The sequence below is a fragment of the Uloborus diversus genome, chromosome 3 (assembly GCF_026930045.1).
Source record: "Uloborus diversus isolate 005 chromosome 3, Udiv.v.3.1, whole genome shotgun sequence".
NCBI lineage: Eukaryota > Metazoa > Arthropoda > Arachnida > Araneae > Uloboridae > Uloborus > Uloborus diversus.
The window spans coordinates 155,663,641-155,686,499 of NC_072733.1; the positions used below are offsets into that span (position 1 = coordinate 155,663,641).

The following is a 22,859-nucleotide window of genomic DNA, read 5'->3' on the forward strand; positions in this document are numbered from 1 at the left end:
TTTCAATGCAAAAGAAATAAGCTTATGGACGAAAAGACTTGATTGAAAAAGGGTTTCCTTGTCACCCTAAACATGTGTTTGCATTTTTGTTTTTCTTTTTTTTTTTTTTTTTTTTCATTTTGCAAGTTTTTGCTTTTTAAGCGTTGTTTTAGGAATTAATAATTATTAAATAGAAATATCAAACCTTTTATGATTTGTTTAAACTGAGTCAATAAAATTGGTGACTGTTTATGAAAGTCCATCACAGCTTTGTCTTAGACTTTGAGCATACACCCAAAAATTCTACGAAATTGTGATTAATTTTAGCTATATCATAAAAAAAAGCGCAAGGTACTATTAGCCCTGTGCAAAAAAAGACAAACTACCTTAAGGACGGTTTAAAAGAAACCAACAGAAGAAATGAAGCTAAAAATGGGTTAGAGAACAAACTCCAGAATAGTATTAAAAAAAAGTAAAAAAACGCATATTGCAGACTGGACAACCATAACAAAGAGAGAAACAGGAAAGGGGAAGTCAAACCTACAGTACAGAATTTCCTAACAAAGAAAAGGTTAAAAAGATACGAACAAAGGGCAACAAAACAGAGGGAATCTCAAAAAAAAAAAAAGAAACAAGTAAAACTGATTATTTTGTTAAAAGAGAAATGCAGCATCAATGAATACTGGGAAAATGCTGATTTTTACGTGTTTCTTATATAACAAATATGTTTAATATTATTTTTTCAATGTTTCGCAGCATAAAAGTCTTATTTTCAAATACAAAATCGATAAAACCAAGGAAGTAATATACATATAACCTGCAAGACCTTTATTTTCGCAACTGTTAGTCCTAGATATATACTTTCAATTGCAAAAATGTTCAAAATCAGATGCAGGGTTAAGATATTGAAAGTTTGAAGTAAAAATAAAAATAAGTGAAAAAATACAAAATTTAACTTTTTATACGGGCCCCAGTTTCCCTAACTTATATTTAGGGAAATAATCTCCATTGAAAAATAATTCCAGCACAAAAAGTTTGAAATTAGTACTACCAATATTCACCGAGATATGAAACGCAGCGGTTTGTGACTTACACCACTTTTCACTCGCTGTCAATAACACATTTTGGGGGGAAATATAGTGATTAAAAAGTGTTTAAAATTACGTGTGTGCAATTAGGGTGGTCACAAGGTACATGGGGAAAAACTTTTTCCAACTTATCTTTCGCGGCACCCCCCTTAAATTGTGCTAATTGACTAGAAAATGTGATTTGGAATGGCAATTATTAGCAAAAAAAAGTAGTTTTTCATCTGTAAAAAAAATATAAAAAAAACTATTCATTCTAGAAACTTCGTTGCGGTCTCATAATATAGCGAATTTTATTCTCTTTAAGTCTAATTTCATCTAAATTCTTGTAAAAAATAGATTAAACATTATTCAGGGTTTTTCAAGTCAGGTCGTAGCTAATATATTCAAAATCCCGTAAAAAGAACGAATCATTATAACATAAATTGTATTGCTTCTTTTAGTTAATGGATGTAACCCCCTTATAGTCCAGGATCTGAAGGGGGTTGAGCATGCATGGAAAGGCTGACGCAATATTATTTCTGATTATTGTTGCAGGCACGATGGTGATTATGAAACCACATGTCGTCGCCCCCCTGGGTGGTCGACAACCCCGGGGGAGGGGGAAAGCAGTGGGGGAACCGTTTTCTAAAACACTCATAACTCGCGAACTACTTGAGATAAAACACTGAAAAAAGTGGCAATCGACGCAAGAAAACAAGTGCTTCATAAAAGCTAAATATAATTATGGACCTATCTTTGTTGGTTTCTGAGTAAAATTCCATTTATCGCAAACAAGCAAAATTTTTGAATAAAATGCGCAAAACAAACTTTTTTTGACCAAAATAAATTCCAAATCAAAATTGTTTGATTTTTTTTTCAAATAATGTCCAAAATATCATTATTCGGTTTGTTAAAATCATTTAAGTACTGTTAACGCGTTGAAAAACAAAATGACAGTAGCAAGCTCGAACACGATTTGCATTATAGTTCAGGATCTGAAGGGGTATTTTGAGCATGCATGGAAGACTTGACGCAAAATTATTTCTGATTAATGTCACAGGCACTATAGTGAATATGAAACCACATGTCTTCGCCCCCTGGACGGTCAACAACCCCGGGGGAGGGGAAAGCAGTGGGGGGAGCCGTTTGCTAAAACACTCATAACTCGCGAACTATTTGAAATAAAACACTGAAAAAAGTGGCAAAAGATGCAACAGAACAAGGGCTTGATAAACCTAAATATGTTTATGGTTTTATCTTTGTTGGTTTTTAATTAAAATTCCTTTTTTAGCAGCCATGCAAAAATTTTGAATAAAATACAAAAAGCTTTTTTTTCAAAGATAAGTTCTTTTTTAAAATTATTTAACCGTTTAGGGAATCAATAAAACCTGAAATTTCATTATTCAGTTTGTTTAAAACTACTTAATTATTACCAACGTGAGCGTTAAAAAGCGAAATAGAAAGTGCAAGCACTTGCCTAAGTTAGCGCATTGAATAAAACGGCAGTATGCTAAGGAGAAAAAAATAGCCTTATTATCCTTATGACGAACTATTCATTCTTCAGTTTACAAACTTATTCTAATTGCAAAGTATTTAACTATGGCTTTAATTTTGTTATATACTGCTTTAAATTTGAGAGGAACTAGGGAACCAGGCCCAGAGTAGTTTCAATTCAAATATAATTTTAATTTATTTCTATTAATTTGTGTTTTCAATTTGCACAAAAGAATATTGCGGGTATTGTTTTGCGGATATTGCTTTTTATAATTTACTCAACAAAGAACAATGATACAAGAATTAATATGTACTAAATAAATATAAAAAATGAGAAGCTTGAGCTTTTATGAAAACGAATATAAATATAAAATTATACACTAGAGATCTAAAAAAACTAATTAAATAAAATTAGTAAAATAATGCGTATTAAAAAATAATTGTAGAATATCAATATGCATACATAAAGGATTAATATATCAGAAATTCTGAAAGCTGGATCATACTCTTTTTTGTTGACTTGTAATTGTTCTATTGAATCGTTCTCTTCCAAATATTTTGTAGTTTATGGGTTTTAGCTTTAGCCTTAAAAGCACAGTATTTACAGCAAGATGAATTATTAATAAAACAATTACAAGATTATTTACAGCTTTTGCCTGCGCAGGGTGGAATTAAACTATCTGGTAACACTGGCTGCATCATAAGGTGTGGGGCTTTATTCATTTATTTTCATTCAAGTGAAACACAAACTTGGTTACATCTAAAGGCACTGCTAAGGTACAGGAGAATTGATTCAATAGTATAGTATTGAGCAATACTTCTTAGCACATCTTGGAAAGAATTGCAGGAGCATGGTAAAGAGCTGATATTATATTTATTTCTGATGGAAATGACAAGAAATTATTGTAATGTATTTTCCGGAACTTCTGGTTTTCAAGTTATGAAAACGACAGTGAGATGTACGGATCGTGTTTAAGGTCCACTCGTGTAGTTTGACAATTGGAGAGAAAATTTTATTATTTTTTATTTGGAGACCTGCAAAATCTTTGCTACATTTGAAAGTAGTGTTTGGGACATTATGGACCATAGTCATTCATTCCATCGATAACTTGAACTTTGTTCTTAAAATAGGGTGCTTCTTCCAGAGTTTTGCTGCAAGAAGTATCATTTTCAATTACATTCAGGAAATCGGACCTCGCGCTTTGCTTCAGTGAACCATTCTAATGAACCTAACCTAGCATTGGGCTTATTGTATGGGAATGATTTTTAGATGTACTAACATCACTTTTGAGCTAACGTTTCCCAAGTTAAATGTTTTTTTGGTTTTCTTTTGCTGTTTTGCAGTCGCTATTGAAGACATAGCCATTGCAGGACTTCTCTGGATAAGAGACTATTCACATTTTCTTTAACGCTCCACTGAAATTTTGATGCTGCTTATGTGGCAATAGCCTCGCTCACTATGTTTCATAACTCAGGTGTAAAATCTGCAAAAGGGTTATCCTGATCCTTTATCCTTTCCGTAATTACTTCGTACTTGCAAACTTGCATGTTTTAATTTTTAAAAAAGTCCCATTTTGACTCATACTAAGCAGCTATAATGCGTTAAAGGTTAAGTAATTAAGTAATTACTTAACTGGGACATTGTTTTGATAATATTACGAAATAAAACCGCCAAAACAGGAGAGCCACAAAATTTACTTTGGTTTATGTCGAGTCTTCAAGGTACATTCCGCAAACTTGTTTTTTTTTTTTTTTTTTTTCCTTTTGTGAATTACCTCAAATGCTTTTTGAGCTTGCTTTTATTTCACTTTTCAACGCTTTGATAATATTTAAGTAATTTTAAACAAACTGGATAATGATATTTCAGATTTTATGGTTCCTTAAACAGTTAAATAATTTTGATAATTTGAAAAAAAAAATGCTTATTTTATTCAAATTTTTTGCTTGTTTGCGAAAAATAGAATTTTACTCAGAAATTAACAAAGATATTATCATAGTCATATTTAGCTTTTATGAAGCCCTTGTTTTGTTGCGTCGATTGCCACTTTTTTCAGTGTTTTGTTTCAAATAGTTCGCGAGTTATGAGTGTTTTAGCAAACGGCTCCCCCCACTGCCTTCCCCCCTCCCCCGGGGTTGTCGACCATCCAGGGGGGCGAAGACATGTGGTTTCATAATCACTATAGTGCCTGTGACATGAATCAGAAATAATTTTGCGTCAGGTCTTCCATGCAAGCTCAAAATACCCCTTCAGATCCTGAACTATAATGCAAATCGTGTTCGAGCTTGCTACTGTCATTTTGTTTTTCAACGCGTTAACAGTACTTAAATGATTTTAACAAACTGAATAATGATATTTTGGTCTTCATTTGAAAAAATAATCAAACAATTTTTATTTGGAATTTATTTTGGTCAAAAAAAGTTTGTTTTGCGCATTTTATTCAAAAATTTTGCTTGTTTTCGAAAAATGGAATTTTACTCAGAAACCAACGATAGGTCCATAATCATATTTAGCTTTTTTGAAGCCCTTGTTTTGTTGCGTCGATTGCCACTTTTTTCAGTGTTTTATCTCAAATAGTTCGCGAGTTATGAGTGTTTTAGCAAACGACCCCCCCCCCCTCTTTTCCCCCCTCCCCCGGGGTTGTCGACCACCCAGGGGGGCGACGACATGTGGTTTCATAATCACCATCGTGCATGTAACAATAACCAGAAATAATATTGCGTCAGCCTTTCCATGCATGCTCAACCCCCTTCAGATCCCGGTCTATTACAATGTTAAGCTATCAGAGCAAAAACAGCAGTATCATCAGAAATATATGCAGTGAAATCCCTTTACAACGAATATCGATACAACGAAATATCTGTTTCAACGAAAGAAATTTTTAGTTCCGATTTGATTTCCACTATGTTGCTTGAATTTCATTACTACTAAAACATCGTTACAATGAAGAAATTTTCTGGTAATTTGAAATTCGTTGTAACAGAATTTCACTGTACTATAGTTATGTCTCTAAAACTTGAAGCTAAAACAAACAACTGCATGTAAAACTTATGAAATTAGCTGTAGAGGCCATAAATACGAAACGTTGCCTTTCCTCCTTGGTGGTCAGCGCTAAACACTAGCTTAAAAATCCCAGTCTTGTAAGGGTTTTCGAACCCTCAGAGAAAGGAAAATCTACGATTCCCAGGAAAATGGCCGGTGTTCTTAGACGAGGACTTGTTTTCGTTAAAATGACAGACATTTTATGGCTCTTTTCTGCAGTACAAACCTGCGTTTTGTGAGTACAGTTGTTGCAGAAAAAGTTTTTGTATTTAGCATGTCGCTACCACATGTTAGAAGTTAGTTTGAAAGCAGTTTTGTTTTGCAAAATAGGTACGTCCACTAGTACTCAACCAGATATTTTCCAAGAATTTCAGGATGAATGGTATAGATAAGAGGCAATTCAAAGCAAGTACAGCAGATTAAAAACAAAATAAGCAATTGAGGTGAAATTTCAAGCTTTCTTTTTGAAAAATAAAAACAGTAGCAGCATAGGGATGCCTATAAGAAGTTCATTCCACTTTGCTTAACTTATTTAGGGAGTCTTTCTCCAAACAATGTTACTTTTCGAGTACCTGGTGCTATTCATCACACAAGATGGATGGCAAAGGACATATGACGTAGTGAGAAGCAAAGGGATGTAAGTGGACTTTTTCAAGTTCCTTATAAAATGTGTTTAAAGTGCAGATCCTAGGTAGGCTTTCATTGAACTTTTTTTCTAAATTATGCTATATAACAGCACCTACCAGAGCTACTAGTATCATCTCTTGCCCCTAAGCAGAGGAGACGTTCCCCTAATATTTGTAAGGATTATCTCGAAATTTTTAATTTTGTCAATTACATTCCTTCGCTTCTCACTGCCTCATATACTCTTTAAAAATATATCTTCTCAGGGATCAGCTTTCCTTAATCAATTTAAAGATAAAAGGTATTGAAGATATTTAATTGTTTATCAACAATATTTACGGAAAAGTGTGGTTTATTGTCTGCGATCCAGCTTTGGCCCCCAACCAAGATCTACAGTTAATAAAATCTTTGATTCAATACAGCAGTATTTATAAAGATGATGTAGGCACAGAACTACCTAAAATAATTAATCATTTGTGGTCCTTGAACTCAGAGAAGATTGCATTTCCCTTTTTTGATGACACTTTAGGGAGGAAAAAAAAGATCAAAATAAAGAAGGCTGCAAAATTAAAATTCGAAGTAGGAGATAATGAAGATGATTGTGATGATAGAGATACAGAAGCACAGCTCAATCTGAAAGAAGCTTAGTTTATTGGACAAAGAAGTAGATTTTTTTCATTTCTCCTCAAACTTTTTAAGAGATACAATTTTTTTAAGGAGATTCGAAATCGATACAAAGTTTTTAAATACTGATCTTGATGAATAATATGAAAACCAATATTATATTAAAACTAAGAAGATAGTAAACAGTTTAAGGTTGTCAGTGGCACAGCTGAAACAGTTGTAAAACTAATTTCTAACTAACGACAGTTTCTATTACTAGTTATGTCCGAATGCAGGCACATTTTTCCACATTCATCAAAATCTGTCATAATCGAAGCCATTACCACTTTAACTTCTCAATGAAAAGTAATAACATAATGATGCATAATTTAACATTGTAAGCAATAAAATGCATTAGATTTTTATTTTCGTTTTTGTAATTTTTTAATTCTGCTTTCTCTTCTGAACTGCTTAGTTAGTTTATTTTAAATCAGCAATTTGTTGCATGTAATTTTTAAAGTACCTCCAAATGAAGCCTTTTTAATGGATAAATTAAAATCAACAAAGAGCAAATAAATGTAACTGAATATTGTAATGCTTTTTTATCTTCGCATGAAAATTCCTTACTGATGATACCTTCCATGACCTGACCTGAAAAATGCCTAGTACCATTCTATAAATTTTGTTTAAAAAATGGATTAGATAACTCATCACAAGAGAATAAAATTTTCTATAAAATGAGATCAGAACGAAGTTTTTAGGATGAAAAGTTTTGGTTTTAAAGAAGAAAAGCTACAATTTTTTGCTAAAAATCACCGTTTTTCGTAACTTTAGCCTCTTTGCAACACGTGTTAATATTATCGAATTGAGCTGAAACTTTGCAAATCATGTTTTCTAGTCCATTGGCACATTTTAGGGGGATGCCGCGAAAGAAATTCGAAAATTGATTTTTTGTGACTACCCTAGTGTGTATAGAGTGTGATATTTCAAATTATTCGAGGTTTTGTAGTGTTTTTTTGCGTATCACGGCATAACATTTGAGTTTGAATAGCAATGAAAAATATAAAGACCTTGTTTTTCTTACTTTGACGACCTGTCATTCTACTGAAAGAGCGATAAGTTCCAATCTTATCTTCTGTTTGGTCCCGTAAAACTTTAAACTGGAATATCTTCTTGAGATTTGGTCGCTCAAATGTCAAGTTTTTTGTGTTAGTAATTGTTTTCAATGGAGATCATTTCTCTAAATATGAGTTGGAGAACCTAGTATAAAAAGTTAAATTACGTATTTTTTGACTCATTTTTATTTTTGCAACTAATTTTCAATATTAACTCTGCATCTGGTTTTGAACATTTCTGCAGCTGGAAATATACATCTAGGACTACCGGTTGCGAAAATAAAGGTCTTGCATATATAAAACACTCTGTATATATATATATATATATATATATATATATATATGTATATATATATATATATATATATATATATATATATATATATATATATATATATACTACTGTAAAACACCGAAATTGGAGAATGTCAACATGCAAATGTACAGATTTTCTAGGTCTGTCTTTCACAGTAACATAACATAATGTACAGCGTACTCACGTTTACTCTGCAATACCTCTATTTTCGCAGCTGTTAGTCTTAGATACATTCTTTCAATTGCAAAAAATACCAGAATAAGATGTAATGTTACGATGTTAAAAGCTGAAAAAAAAAAAAAAAAAACCTTAGTGAACAAATACGAAATCTAACTTTTTATATGGCTCCCGAAACCTAAAAGTTACGTTCATCATTTTTGTTTATAAAATATAGTTATAGAACAAATTTGAAACATTTTCAACCAAAATGCAAGGGGACATTTCAGATAAAATTTCTAAAAAACCGTGCTGAGAATGCGAGGAGTACATTTTCCTTTCAAAAGAACATTTATAGAGTCAACTGTAAAGGCAAAAAAAAATTAGTATATTTATCCTGTCATTGTCTTTGAAAAATAAAGGGAAAAGTTATACTATGATAAGTAAACAATCAATATAAAAGATTGTACAATTTAAAAAAAAAATCAAAACTTTGATGTCGTTATACAGCCCTGGAAAAGTACTAAATGACTACGAGTGTAATGTGATATAACTCATAAAACACTGCGTTTCATATCTCGGCTAATATTGGTTGCACTAATGTCAAACGTTTTGGGTGCGAGTTGCTTTCTTATGCTTGTGATTTTTCATATAACTTTAGAAACGAGTAGGGACATATAACATTTTCAATTTCATATTTTTTCCCTAAATTTTTAACCCCCTTCCAAGCATTTTATATTCTTACTTTGCATATTATTTCGACCATTTTTGCAATTGGAAGGAATCTAGGGCTAACGGTTGCGAAAATAGAGGTTTTGCAGGTTAAACGCGGCGACGCTGTATTATTGTCTAATGCAATACACAACCATGTCGTTTTTCTTTCGTTCTCTTTTTTTTAATGAAAAATTCAACTTAAATTGTTATTTATTTATTTTTCAATTTTTATATTCACCGTATAACCATGTTATAGCCCTAACTATAACCTATGTTAAGCAATTCTTTAATGCCAACGTGTCTTATATATTACTGTTATTTCATACTAAATGAACGTCTCCTGATAAGATTAAGCATTTCGATGAAAGTGAGCGTTGTTTACGCAATGAATACATCAAAATTTCCGAAAAAAAAGCACTAACAGTAAACAAACAGTTGATTTACAAACAAGTATTTTCACAACTGAAGGGCTATTATTTCCAATTGCGAAAGGCGAAGATTAACATTGACAAATGCAAGATTTGTTTCCTCCAAGTCTAAATTTAGACGTAAAGTTATCTTTACATTGAACTGGTCTTTTATTTTCTGAAAAAGTTGTATTCTTTGCACATAACTTTTAATATGAATGTAACGCAAGATTTAAAAGTATTGAAGTGTTCGAGGTAAACGCTTGTATGAAAAGTTCAAAGTAACTTTTTCTGAGACCCACCCTCCTCTCATTTGAGTGAAGTTTTTATTTTTTATTTATTTGTTTATTTTATTTAATTATTCAATTCCTACTATTGGTTCCCTATAGGTCTATATAATAATATTATATATTGTTCAAATTTTCAATCGTGAATGAAAATACTTTTTATTCATCCATTCATATTTCAATACATTTTATAAACTTGTAGCGGATGACACTTGATGTTGATAGTTTTTTCAAATATTAAATCATAAAAGGACTCTTTTAGTTCTTATTAAGATACAGAAATTGTAAAGAGCTCGTAAAAAGAGACAAATTTAATCAGGCTTGAAGAATATGTGCACTCGTTGCTCCAGTATTATATAAAACAAAAACTCAACTCCAATTATAAAGAAAAATCTGAACTCTAAAAGTGAATATTCATACAGACATCTGGAAATGCACTCAGCATTTGTAGAAAACGTGCAATACTGACAAAAAATGAATTTCTTTTTTCATGATCTTTTTTAAGACGCTATTCTAAAATGGTATTTCCTCTTTGAAATGTCCTTGTCCAAAGCAATCTGTTCCAGAAATAAATATGGAGTAAAAGAGTTCCAGTGATTCGTAAGGCTTTATTTAATTTTGCTTCCGTTGCTAAGATGTGCTTTTCACGGACCGGAATTTGGACACTGTTCCATTCCTTCTATCAAAAGAAAAAGGATTGAAATGAGGTTGAAGAAGACAGAAAATGATATTTTTCCTGGTAAGCGTCATTCGATGCGCGTGTGGAAAAAGATAAACAAAATGGTATTTTATTTGATCACAGTTCACGCTTGACATCACCAGGCATTCCAGTCGTAGCATATTTTTTTTTCTAGTCAGAAGTGTGTTTTAAGTATTTCGTTTTTTCCCTCAAGACAATAAGGAGTGTACAATTTAAATACAGCAAATATTGCTTGGGAAAAGGGTGAGAATAATGCAAACGCACTCGAAAGAAACGCATAAGATTGCTTTGAAAACAAACATTTCAACCTTACATTTTTTGAGAAAGAGTTGAAGTTGAATTAGAAGTTCAAACTATAACAATAGTTAAAAAATAACTGAATGAATCTTCTGCGTTTAGATGATATTTATCATATTAGAGTACTTAGTTGTCGTTTTTTTCCCCCCAAATAACCAAAGAGCAATTGACCTAAAATATAGGAACCAATGCCAGAAATAAAACGAAGTTCGAATTGTTTTGAATTTAAAGGTGCAGTTTTTAGGTCGAATTCATACAGAGTTAAATTGATACAAAGGATTGATTTTTTGAGTGCGAATGTGCGCATGATATTCTTAGGAGGAAGTAACAAACTTATGCTAATTTTATCCATGTAGAAAGAACCTGCCATTTCTATTTGAATTATTCAAAAAAATCGGAATTTGACTTAAAATTTTGAAATTTTTGATTGTTTTTAGATTTTTCAATTTTTTTTTCAAGAATTAGGAATGAAACAAGCTGATGTGTGCATCACCATGACTTCCTTTTACTCTAATTTAATGTCATTTCCTCATTATTGGCAATTTTAATGTAATTCAATTGTTTACTCTCTAAATATCACCAACAGTGGCCAAATTGAAACCAAATTTAAAGTTTAAAAAAATCGCCAAATTTGTCGCCCAAGTTGGCGACAGAACTTGGCGACCAAAAGCCTGGGGATATATCGCCAAGTGTCCGCCAAATTATAACATCACTTGAGTTTACATCGAAATTAACAATGATCCCCCCCCCCAAGAAAAAGGGGCAAAAGACCCCCTTTGGAGCATACGAATGCAACCAGAAAAGAAGGTGCACAACTAGATCCCACTAGGAGTCTACGCACCAAATTTCAACTTTCTAGGACATTCCGTTCTTGAGTTATGCGACATTACATACACACATACGCACATACATACGGACGTCACGAGAAAATTCGTTGTAATTAAATCGGGGGACGTCAAAATGGATATTTCGGGTGTCTGTAGGTTCCTAGGCATATATCCACGTGTGATCGGGTCGAAAAAATATCTCAACATTCATTTGGGGGTTAGAAAAATGGAAATTGAGGCCGATTTTTGAGTGAAAATTTTTTCGCGAAAACAATACTTCCTTTTTTGAAAAGGAAGTTAAAAATGATGACGGGTGGTTATTAAATGGCAGAAACAAGGCCTTAAATATACGAAGAATTTTCTTTTAACCATTTTAGATTATGGTTTTAGTCTGCGCATTACGCCCAAAGTTTATGAAATCTCTCGAAATGTCCGATATTTTACAACATTTTGGACCGACATGGAGTTGTCAACAAGCCGACAAGCGTGGAGTCGTGTAACATACAAACCCTATATATTGATGGAAGACTTGATGGCCACATGCGTTTAAACAAGACAAAAGATGGCAAAATGCAACAGAACAACGATTAGAGAAGACCACATTTCTCTAAATAAAGGGGCCTGATTACACAGTACGTTGTCCTGAGAAAGTCATTGACATTGAAAATTCCATATTAACGTACTTTCCTGGATAGTTCCACGTGAGCTACCCAAAAAGTTGCACATTGTGAGGTAAAAACAAGAGGATTAAGAGAACTATTTTGGGTTATTGTAAGGAAATGTTAAATTATAAAAATGTTGTAAATATCGGAAATTTTGAAAATTGATGAATTTTGGACGAAATGCGCAGATTGAAACTATTACTAAAATGGTTTTTTAAAAAGCTTTCTATATTTTAGGCTATGATCTGCCATTGAATACCCCCGTCATCATTTTTTTTTTATTTGAAATACTTTTTTTAAAAAGTGAAAAATCTTTAAAAAAAATCAAAATTTTCAAAATTTAAAGTCAAATGCGCAGATTCAGATGAGGTCGTAAAAAATGAAATAATTCACAGATTTCTTCCATAAATCACTCCCCCCATCCCCCCCGCCTGTGCACCCCTGTTAATTAGAATTTTTTCCTGCAAGAGTTTATTATTTTACTATTATAGAGTGGTTTCTGCGAGGTTTGAGAATTTTTTTTAGGTAATAGAAATTATTTTATTTAAATAGAGGATTATTTTGCCCCCCCTTCCCCCCAAAACCCGACGCGCAAAGTGCTGGGAGTTTTTTACCCCTTCCTTGCTGGAAGAGTAAGAAGTAATTTGCAACAGGTTTCACCTTTTTTTTTGGATGTTTGGGTTTGGCCATTTTTTGGCTAAATTTTACTGTACTATTAAATGGAAAAAAAAAAAAAAAAAAAGAAATTGTTTTTGTTAAAGCTCTAACGATTAAAATCTTCAACAATTTGTCTATAAAAAAATCTTATGATTATTGCTAGCAATGTCTCAGACGTTAATAATTCTTTGAAAGTTTACAAAATGTTTCACGAAAGTATCGTATATTTTATCCGAATCTTGGACTACGAAAGATATTTTTATAAACGGTAAATATTGGAGTCTAATAGGTTAAACTCATATCAGATTGATGAAATTTAAATGTTATAATTTGAAACGTTTAGTTAAATATGTCAAAATCTCAAACTTCTTTCTTTGAAATTAGCTGGAAAATATCGAAATCATAAATATTCCTAGCTACTTCGTAATTTTTTATAAAAGCAACACGTTTCTGCTGATTAATCATATTATCATATATGTTAAGTAGAATTGAAAGTATAAATTTAAACGGGCACCATTTTTGTAATTTCAAGGAAAACGTTTTATTGATCATAGTTGAAACGAAGCAATTACAAATGTGCTTTTTAATTTCTAAAAATATTACATTTTTTAAATAAAAGACGCATTTTTATTTACTTTTGTATCAGGAAACAGAGAGAGAAAAAAACCAGCGAGATAAATCACAAATTAAATGCCCTACTAATTTGAAGAAAATAAGCAGATATTAGTTAAGCGAGTAAAATACCAAAATTAAGAATTAAAAGCATCTTAAAAATGATTAATTATGCATTATGTTACACAGTATTAAAAACAGACCGGTCATTACATATTTCTCCAGGTGGGGTAAAAGAATAAATACTCAAAATTTAATCAAAAAAAAAAGTAATAATAATAATCAATGGCATGCAAATTCACTTTCTTCTCAAGATTGGGGAAGGGCTTATTGTAGATTATGTAGTATACTTGTATTATAAAATATATCAGGGGTACGCACGAAGTAGGGAGGGAGTGTCCGGGAGAAAACTGCGCCATTGAACTTTTTATGGTTGATTTTACAGGGTTTTTTGGATTCATTTTGGTGGGGATCGTTTTGGGAGGGGGGGGGGAGGGCATAGCCTTTTGTGTGATATGACCCCTGAATATAGCTTATAATATAGTATCATTTACGTATATTTATGAAGTGAAAATGCCTGTTTTTTTTACAAAATGCAGGATATTAATGTAAAAGTTGTTTTTGTTGCTATAAACCTTGGAGTTGCACAATAATGTCAATGTTTGCATTTTTTTCCAAAGTATTATCATGCTCAGATATTCCAAAAAAAAAAAAAAAATATTTAAAATAATTCTAGATAAAATTTTAAACATATTATTTGAAGGACCTAACGAAAAGTCGGCATGACTTATGCGGTTTATTTTTGCTGAGGTTATTAAACTCATGTGTGCGCGTGTTAATCAGCCCTCTGCTCCATTAACGATCACTTTCACGCCCATCTCAAAGTTTTGTGAGCCTAATTATGAAACTCTGCTTGGCATAAGTATTTGGCGACGCGTTCTCTCGCCAAACTCCACTCCTCAGCGATACCTTTTTCCCGAAGAACAACATTTCATGTTTAAGCATTGCTGAGGGCACAACCTAAGTTTTGAGGCTCTATCATTGGATTGAGCCAAGTTTTGCACATGGTTAAAACACTGCTTGGTTGTTGATTTCTTTGATGCATTTTCTCGAAAATGTAGCAGTTGCTTTGGACATGCGTGAGGTAAGTGGTCTTTAACTGTACACATTTAGGGACATTCAGAAATATTGCTATGGTTTTCTTTCACCTTCTTTACTTCTGAAGTTTAAAATAGATATTTCTGTGGGGGAAAAGAGTGCGGAGGAAACTTTCAAACTGATGCGAGCTGAGAAATATTGACTTAAGACAACTTTTGTGGACCTGTTTCCATTACAGTTGCTTTCTAAGACGTTTTAAAAGCGCGCGTTGTTTTGACAAATTATGCTCCGAATACTTTTCAACTTAAAACTAGAAAAAAAAAAGTTGTAGCGTTAGTGTTAGGTTTTTTTTTTTTTGCTAGAGAATTTTACTTTTCTTATTATCTTCAATAAAATAATGACTCAAAATGTAGCTATGACTATGTTCTGGCTTTAAAATTTAACCGCGCAAACTATTTGCGTGTTGAACTTGAAAGAAAGATTTTTTTTTTATTGAAATTACATTTAGAAACTCAGTGATTGCATTTTTACTTAAATTTATGTATCCAAGCACAAAATATTCTCCAACAGTGTTAATTTTTAAAAACTTTTATATGACTTGTACATATTTATTAACACATATACACTCTTAAAAACTTTATACTTCTGACGCAAGTTTTATTTAGTTATAATTTTTAAAATTAGTATAGAACTTTATGAATTCTATTTGATTTTAGAAGATTTAAGTGAGCATCAAGCGCTCTATGTTTGATGCACAAATATAATGGCAACATTTTAAGTGTTATGATCTATATTTATGTCCTTATTATTGTGTGTTGTGATTATGAAAGATAGGTGCTTTTATTTAAGGTTACGAGTAAACACTTTTTATCTAAAATAAGGTTTTTGAAAAGGGATAAAAATGAATAAGTAGACATTACAAATTTTGAACATTTTGAAATAAAGTTCCTAAGTTACATAATCAATTTAATATCATTTAAAAGAAATGTTTTATTCGAGTTTTAGGGAAAAAAAACATTATAAACAGGGAAAACTATTTATTTAATATGCTCAAATAATTTGAACATGATAATATTAGTATTAACAGTTTTATGACTTTATATTTAGTTAAGATGAATTTAAAAGGTGCAACATATCCCAAATCATTTAGAAACAACGTTGTTTAACATAATTAGTATCAATCGTTAGTTAAATCTATTTCATTTTAACTCAATAGCGACAAATTCATAAATGATTCATTGCCTGTTTTTTTTTCCTTTTGGTATTATTAAACGTATTATTTCAATTATATAGTTAATTTCTCACAATTAGCTGAAAGATGAAGCTTTAATTTAAAAAAAAAGCTTTTTGAAAAAGATAATTTAAACTTTTATCAAATGAATGATTTAAGAAAATACTTGCAGAAAAACTAATCAAATCAATTTCAATGCATGAAATATTTAAAAAACATGCTTGTTGTTAACATTATTAAGCTCCTGGTAATATCAATTTCGTTCATTTCTTCTCCGTAATGTTAACCGTGACTACCAATTATCAGAATCCGAAATCATAAGAATTGTAATTTTAAGTTGTAATAACGCAAAAGAGAATCGCCATTTTCAAATAATGAAGAAGCAGCTGCTTGTCAATATGAACAGTTGGTCAAAATCAAAGATTTTCTTTTAATTGTTATTTTAAACAGTAAAAGATTTCCCTTCTTTTCCCTCAATTTAATTGCGGATATTTTCGTGCAAATACTCGCATTATTGCACTTTTAGTTACATAACAGTGATTAATTCATTATGAAACTATCTTCATTTGTATTTAGTTGCTCGTTCTGTAAGTGCACATTGCTGATTTTTGAAATACAGTTTTTAATATCCTTTTATCAATTTTTACTTAATTTGTATTAAACATTCACTAGCAAACCTATTGCTGCAGCTAAAAATGTTTTCAGTATCGATGAAAATAACGTTAATTGTGTGTATTGAAATAATAAAAATAACTTTTTCTTTTTGTTAATTAAATGACGTGTATTTCCGTCAAAAATATTGTTACTAACACTTTTGACTTTTTCCTACGTTTCTTTCTTTCTGAATTTGGCACAAGACGCCTAGGCGCCATTTCGCACCCCGGCAAGGTAAGTGACACAACTCAAGGGGAAACAAAAAAAAAAAAAAAAAGAAAGAATCGGAGAAAATCAAGGTTTTACGGAGTAGTAGTTTTGCGTGATTTATTCTTAAATATTACAATACACGCAAAAGATTTACAATAAGATATCAAGTGGCTAGTTTTTGTCGTCAAAACTCATAATGCATACTTAGAGTTTAAAATTTTCCTTGGGAATTATGAAATTTTAATGATACATCGTTTTTACGTCACCACACTGTAAAAATAATAAGAAACGTTACTGATTATTACTGTGAAACGTTTCGGGATTAAACAACTTTTCATCTGTTTCCCCGTAAAATCAAGTATTTTAGCAAAAAGGTTTCCTGGGTTCCTACAAGTAGGACGAATGAAGGCTTTTCATTAGTGTGAAAAGTATTTTTAGCTAGCAATTTCAAGATTGACTGAACGTGTTTATTTACATGCATCGGCTTTAGTATGATTAAGGCCAGTCCAGATTGACTATGCTCGCAATGAGCGCGGACAAGTCACTGAATAGCTTTGCAAGGCAAGAATTGCAGGCGAGGAAGATGCTTGGTACTTACTTGTAATTCTGTCTTAACTATGGCCATGGTTGCATCAATGTTTGGTGCGTTCTCGGTAAATCAGGAAGATTTTATTTAATTACGTTAAACCTAACGTAATTTTTCGTGAAGATCCCGGTGCAGGTGTGGTTTTAACCGGGAGGAATTCCAAATCCTTCAGAAAATTTCAAGGATAATTTCAAAAACGTTACTGCTATCTAGTAAAAAACGTTCCTGTTTTTTGAAAGATGAGTTACTGGTAGAAATTAACTTTGTGCGAGTTTTGTGGCAAAAAAAAAAGCATTAAATTTAGATTTTTTAATCAATAGCTAATACGTTTCTCCCCAAGTTTTGAGCTGTGTTACTTCCCTTGCTGGGGTGCGATAGGTTACAAACTATGGCCGCAAAAGTGGAGAATAAAAAAAAATCTCCCTTACCTTCTACAAATTTCTGTATTTGGGTCATTCTAGCGAAAATGGTGAACATCATGTGGGATATTTATTTTTGACAATTTTAATAATTACCCAATCATAGTTTTTTAAAATTGACTATTTCTTTAATTGCGTGTAATTGAGGATTAATTGATTTCACATAAGAGAATATTCTTCATACCATTACGAGTTAAAATGTGAATTTAGATTGTGCCGAAATGCAACAACAATATAAATTATCAGTAAAAATGCAACACTTACATAAAAATGAAGTGGCACAGCAAATTAAGAAAACAAAAAAACGTCTCTGAAACCTCTGAGTTGATCTTTATTAATGTTTTAACATTTTTTTTTCGCACTGTCCACTCTATCATAGCAATTTGAAATAAGAAAAAAAAAGCAATAACATTGAATATATTTTTTAAACTTTTGTTTTAAGAAGACTAAGTACATTATTTTCGTTTTTATTTAGCTACTTAATTTTGCAGTCAGCAAAGAAATTGAATTTAATTCTTTTCTGATAGTTAATTTGAGAAGATTAGCATCCACTCGGATACATTTTGCATTAATGATAAAGAAAAAAAGTTCTTTTTTTCTTGAAATCACGGACAGAACTGGTTTTTGAGTTTTTATTTCATTTTATGTTGTTAACTGTTCATTTATTCTTGTTAACAATTTTTAAAGGCTTATTTTTGCACTCTGTTACACGAAACGGTCAAAATATTTAAAAACCCTTCATTATTTACTGTTGTATAAACCAAATATGCTTTATTATATAAAAATAAGTGGACAATTAGTTTAAGAAAAACGATTAGTTGGCAGAAATTATTGAAATTGATGAACAAAGCTCAACAGTTTCAGACTTGGTTTGTACTATTTTCGTTGAAATGACTGATTTTTGTTATTATTTCAAGAACGTGATTGCGTTTTTCTCATAGCTGGTTTTTAAAGACCATTTCTTAACTTACTTTATCTGGCAAAATGCTCGCTTTTTACTTCCTCTTTTTAATTGTTGCCAAAAACAATGGAAAATAACTGTAATCAAAGTAAAAATTCTTCCGCTTTTTAATGGTTGCCAAAACGACAAAAACTAATAGTAATTATAAAATTAATTTTGTTAATAAATTCATCAAAGTAATTTCAAGGCTGAACTTAAACCAGCATATATTTGTGGGCTTTCGTCATTTTAAACTTTTAAAATAATGCAGGTTTTCGACCTTTCTTTGATTCAAGTCAAGAAAAACTTGAGTTAAGTCATCAGTTTAAAATCGTTTTCAAAAGCGCTTTTTTCTCACTTTACTTGTTAAAAGTTGCTTTTAAATTAGAGCATACCAACTTACGATATTTAGAACACATAATGTGTAAGTATAAGCTATTCTCCCTTTATGAGCAACACAGTTAAAATAAAACGAAAGTGAATACCGTTTTTTAAATTAAGATACATCTAACAGATAAAAAGGTTTCATATTTCAAAAAGTGTCACCTCAAATAAATTTAAAAACGAAAAAAAACTTGAAAATAAAATATAGAAAATGTTTTTTTAATTCTCAAGACTATTTATCTAAGATTGGTTCGCACTAAAAATTATGAAAAAATAAGTAAATGATTTCTTGGTAACAACAGTCAAAATTGCAGTTAATTTGAATATCTTTGTTAAAGTTGATTCTAAAGCAAAAAATAATATTTAAAATGAAAAATGATAGAAAAAGTATAGATGGTATAGTAAAAGCTATTTGTTCTAAACTGTATTCTGCCGCGGGAAGATAGAGAGCAGGATCTGCAAATTTTTCATTTTTTTGCATTTTTGTCATCGATTGTACTTTACCTTTACTGTACGAGATTGCTTATTTGGTTTCCGCCGAAAATGAAGGACGAGAAAAACGTCAGTACAACATTTCCCTGTCGTTTATATAAAATCGAATCCGAGTCTCGAATGTCTCAAAAGCTCGTTTCTGTCGATACTGCGCTTTACCTTCCCATATCAGAATTATAGTGCCCATTTCTTCTCTTAAATTTTTAACAGACTTCAAAAAGGAGGCGGTTATCAGTTCATACCGTATGTATGTATGTTTTTTTTTTTTTTTTGTTTGTCCACTCATAGCGTCTCACCTAGTGAACCGATTTTGATGATTCTTTTTTTAATGGATAGAGGATGGCTCAACTTAGGTCCCATTACTTTGCTTGACCATATTTGTTCTTTAGAAAAAAGTTATGGGCAAAAAACAGTAAATTTCCCTATTAAATGATTAAAATGATATTGTAGCAAAGTTCGCACTTGTCATCAGTGGATAACGGTGGCTTAGTGGTAGAATTCTCATCTCCCACACGAGCAACCTGGGTTCAAATCCCGACTAGGACAAAGTGAATTTTACTAAAATTTCGTTTCTACTGTTTTCCGTATTTTCTCGAATGTTCTATTAATTTCTGTATCTTTTCAAATCTGGAAAGTTCCAGCACTTTTTCAAGTTGTATATAAGGAGATGTAACGTTCATTCGTGGTTCTGAATAAAGATCTCGAGTTGAGACTAACGAGTATTCGCTTCATTTGGCTTTCACATTGTCTTCGCTATCTTCATCTACGCGACAATATGAAACTCATTGTTATAGAAGTTTGGTGCCATATAACTGTAACATTAATAGTAATTGTAATGATAATTTTGAATAAAGGCTTTTCTAAAGCAATACAGTGATATAGAGCCGCACTTCTTACTAGGTAACTTCTTACTTTTACTGAAATATCTACATTTACACTAAAAAGAATGAAATAAAAAAAATTTGAAAAAAAAATAGAACCAACTTCAAAATTGCTCTAAAAAGTGAAAAATAATTTTATTCTTTAAACACCATCGATAATACTTTTAAACATAATTTTTGAAGTTGGCGCAAAAACAAAAAGTAAAATCCATTGTAACCATGCTTCGTTCATATTTTTATCAAAAAATCATCCAAACTTAGGAACGAAACATTTATATCGTTACTCAAATATGCTGTCATCAATGCGTAATGCATGTGGTAGTGAAGAAACTGGACGTGGTTAAATTTATACTTGTAGTTGAGTTATGGCTGTGAATGGTTTTATCAATCGTTTTTGCGCCAACTTCAAAAATTATGTTTAAAAGTATTATCGATGGTGTTTAAAGAATAAAATTATTTTTCACTTTTCAGAGCAATTTTGAAGCTGGTTCTATTTTTTTTTCAAAATTTTTTTATTCATTTTAATTTTATACTTTTGGAGCGACCCAACTTTTTATAGCGACCCAAGCTTATGGAAATATTCTTTAGAATATTTCGCTCGTTTAGAAAAAGAGTGCCACAATACGAAATTTTTAATTTTCTTTTTTCTTTTTGCTTAAAGGACTTCAAAGAACGTTATCTTCTTTAGAAAATAATGAGGTTTTTTTTTTTGTTCTAATATTAACCACTGGAGAGCACAGGAAAATTACTTTTCTAAATACAAATTGCCTGAAGAGTTCAACTTCAAACGCTTCCAATGTAAATATATATATATACTCCGGTTTGCGAAAATTGCAGGAAATGTAAAGTAGGGCATGATATGCAAATGATTAGAATTGCAGACCGGTATCACATGCGTATGCTGAGCAGCGCCCTCTGAACGGCGGATCGAACCGAATATAAATAGACGGCTGTAGCGAGGCTTGTATGATTATCGGTGGTTATATGCTAGAGTAAACGTTAACTTAATCTTTTTTATACCTCTTCGACGAAAGAAAGCGACATTTGAGCAAATTTCGGAGTTTGAACGATGCAGAATCGTCGGCTTTCGTGAACCTGGATTGTCTAATCGTGCAGTAGCCGCTCGTGTGCAGCGTAACAGCAGCACAATCATACGTCTTTGGAAGTAGTGGACGGAGGAGGGTCGAACAGCTCGGAAATCCGGTAGTGGACCCCGCAATGTGAAGTCAGCTCGCGATGACAGACACCTGGTGCGTATGGCACTGACGGACCGCACAGCTTTTTCTAGACAATTGGCAGCACAGTGGTCAACAGCTACAGGTGTTTCATTGTGTGCTTCATCAATTCGGAGACGTCTGCTGCAGCGTGGACTGCGCACAAGAATTCTTTTACGCATGATTCCTCTCACGCAAAACCATTTCCGCCTGCGGCTACAATGGGCCAATGTGTATAGGAGCTGTTGTGCTGATTGGCAGCAGGTCGTCTTTTCTCACGAATCCCGCTTCAATTTGTGGCACCATGATGACTGAATTCGTATCAGGCGCTATGCCGGTGAACGGCAGTGCATTATCGAACGCCACAGTGGACGAACACCCGAAGTTATGGTCTGGGGTGCCATAGCATATCATGGACGATCACAATTGCTACGAATTGTGGGCAATTTGAAAAGTACCAGATACATGAACAAAGTTTTACAGTCCCAAGCTCTTCCTCTCTGCAAGGATTACCAGGGGCTGTATTCCAACAGAATAATGCCCGTTCACATGTCACCAGGACTGTCAAATCCTACCTTGATTCGCAGCAGGTACAGCTTTTTCCTTGGCCTGCATATTCCCGGATATGTCACCGATTGAACATGTGTGGGATTTTGTTGGGTGGCATTTTGCTCATGATCCTCGTCCTGTTGCTTCAACAGACGAACTTTGGTTGCGCATACAAACAATATGGAATGCTGTTCCGCAGGCAGATATTCAAACTTTGTTTCACTCCATGCCGAGTCGTGTAGCAGCTCTTATTGCGGCCACACAAAATACTAATTTCTATCTCTTTTTATTGTTTGTTTGGTTTTAAATTGTAACCATTTATTTGTACCGTTACCACTCAACTGTGTATTAAATTTCATTCAACTATGATGCTTCCTTCATGGTGTTGCAATTTCCACAAACTGGAGTGTATATTTTAATAATAAATGTTCCTGAAAGTGGTTATCAAGTTAAATAATTATAAAAACAATGAACTAAGCATCTTTGCACTATATAGCTAAGTGTTAACTATATACCGCAGTCGGCAGGTAAACGACAACTTGTTTATCAATAAGTTCCTTGCTTTCTTCATGTTTTCAGTATAAATCACTCTAGGATTTGTGATTCCCTATTTGATCGAACTATTAGGCATTATTATATCAAAA

At 32.2% G+C, this 22,859-nt stretch overlaps 1 long non-coding RNA gene across 1 annotated transcript in view; it reads left to right on the top strand.

Annotated features, from left to right (window-relative positions):
* Positions 1-14,578: 14,578 nt before the first annotated feature.
* LOC129219211 (uncharacterized) overlaps positions 14,579-22,859 on the top strand; it is a 483,500-nt gene continuing 475,219 nt past the window's right edge. The window contains exon 1 of the long non-coding RNA XR_008580380.1: positions 14,579-14,701. This is a non-coding gene — a long non-coding RNA (uncharacterized LOC129219211). The remainder of the gene's footprint in view (positions 14,702-22,859) is intronic.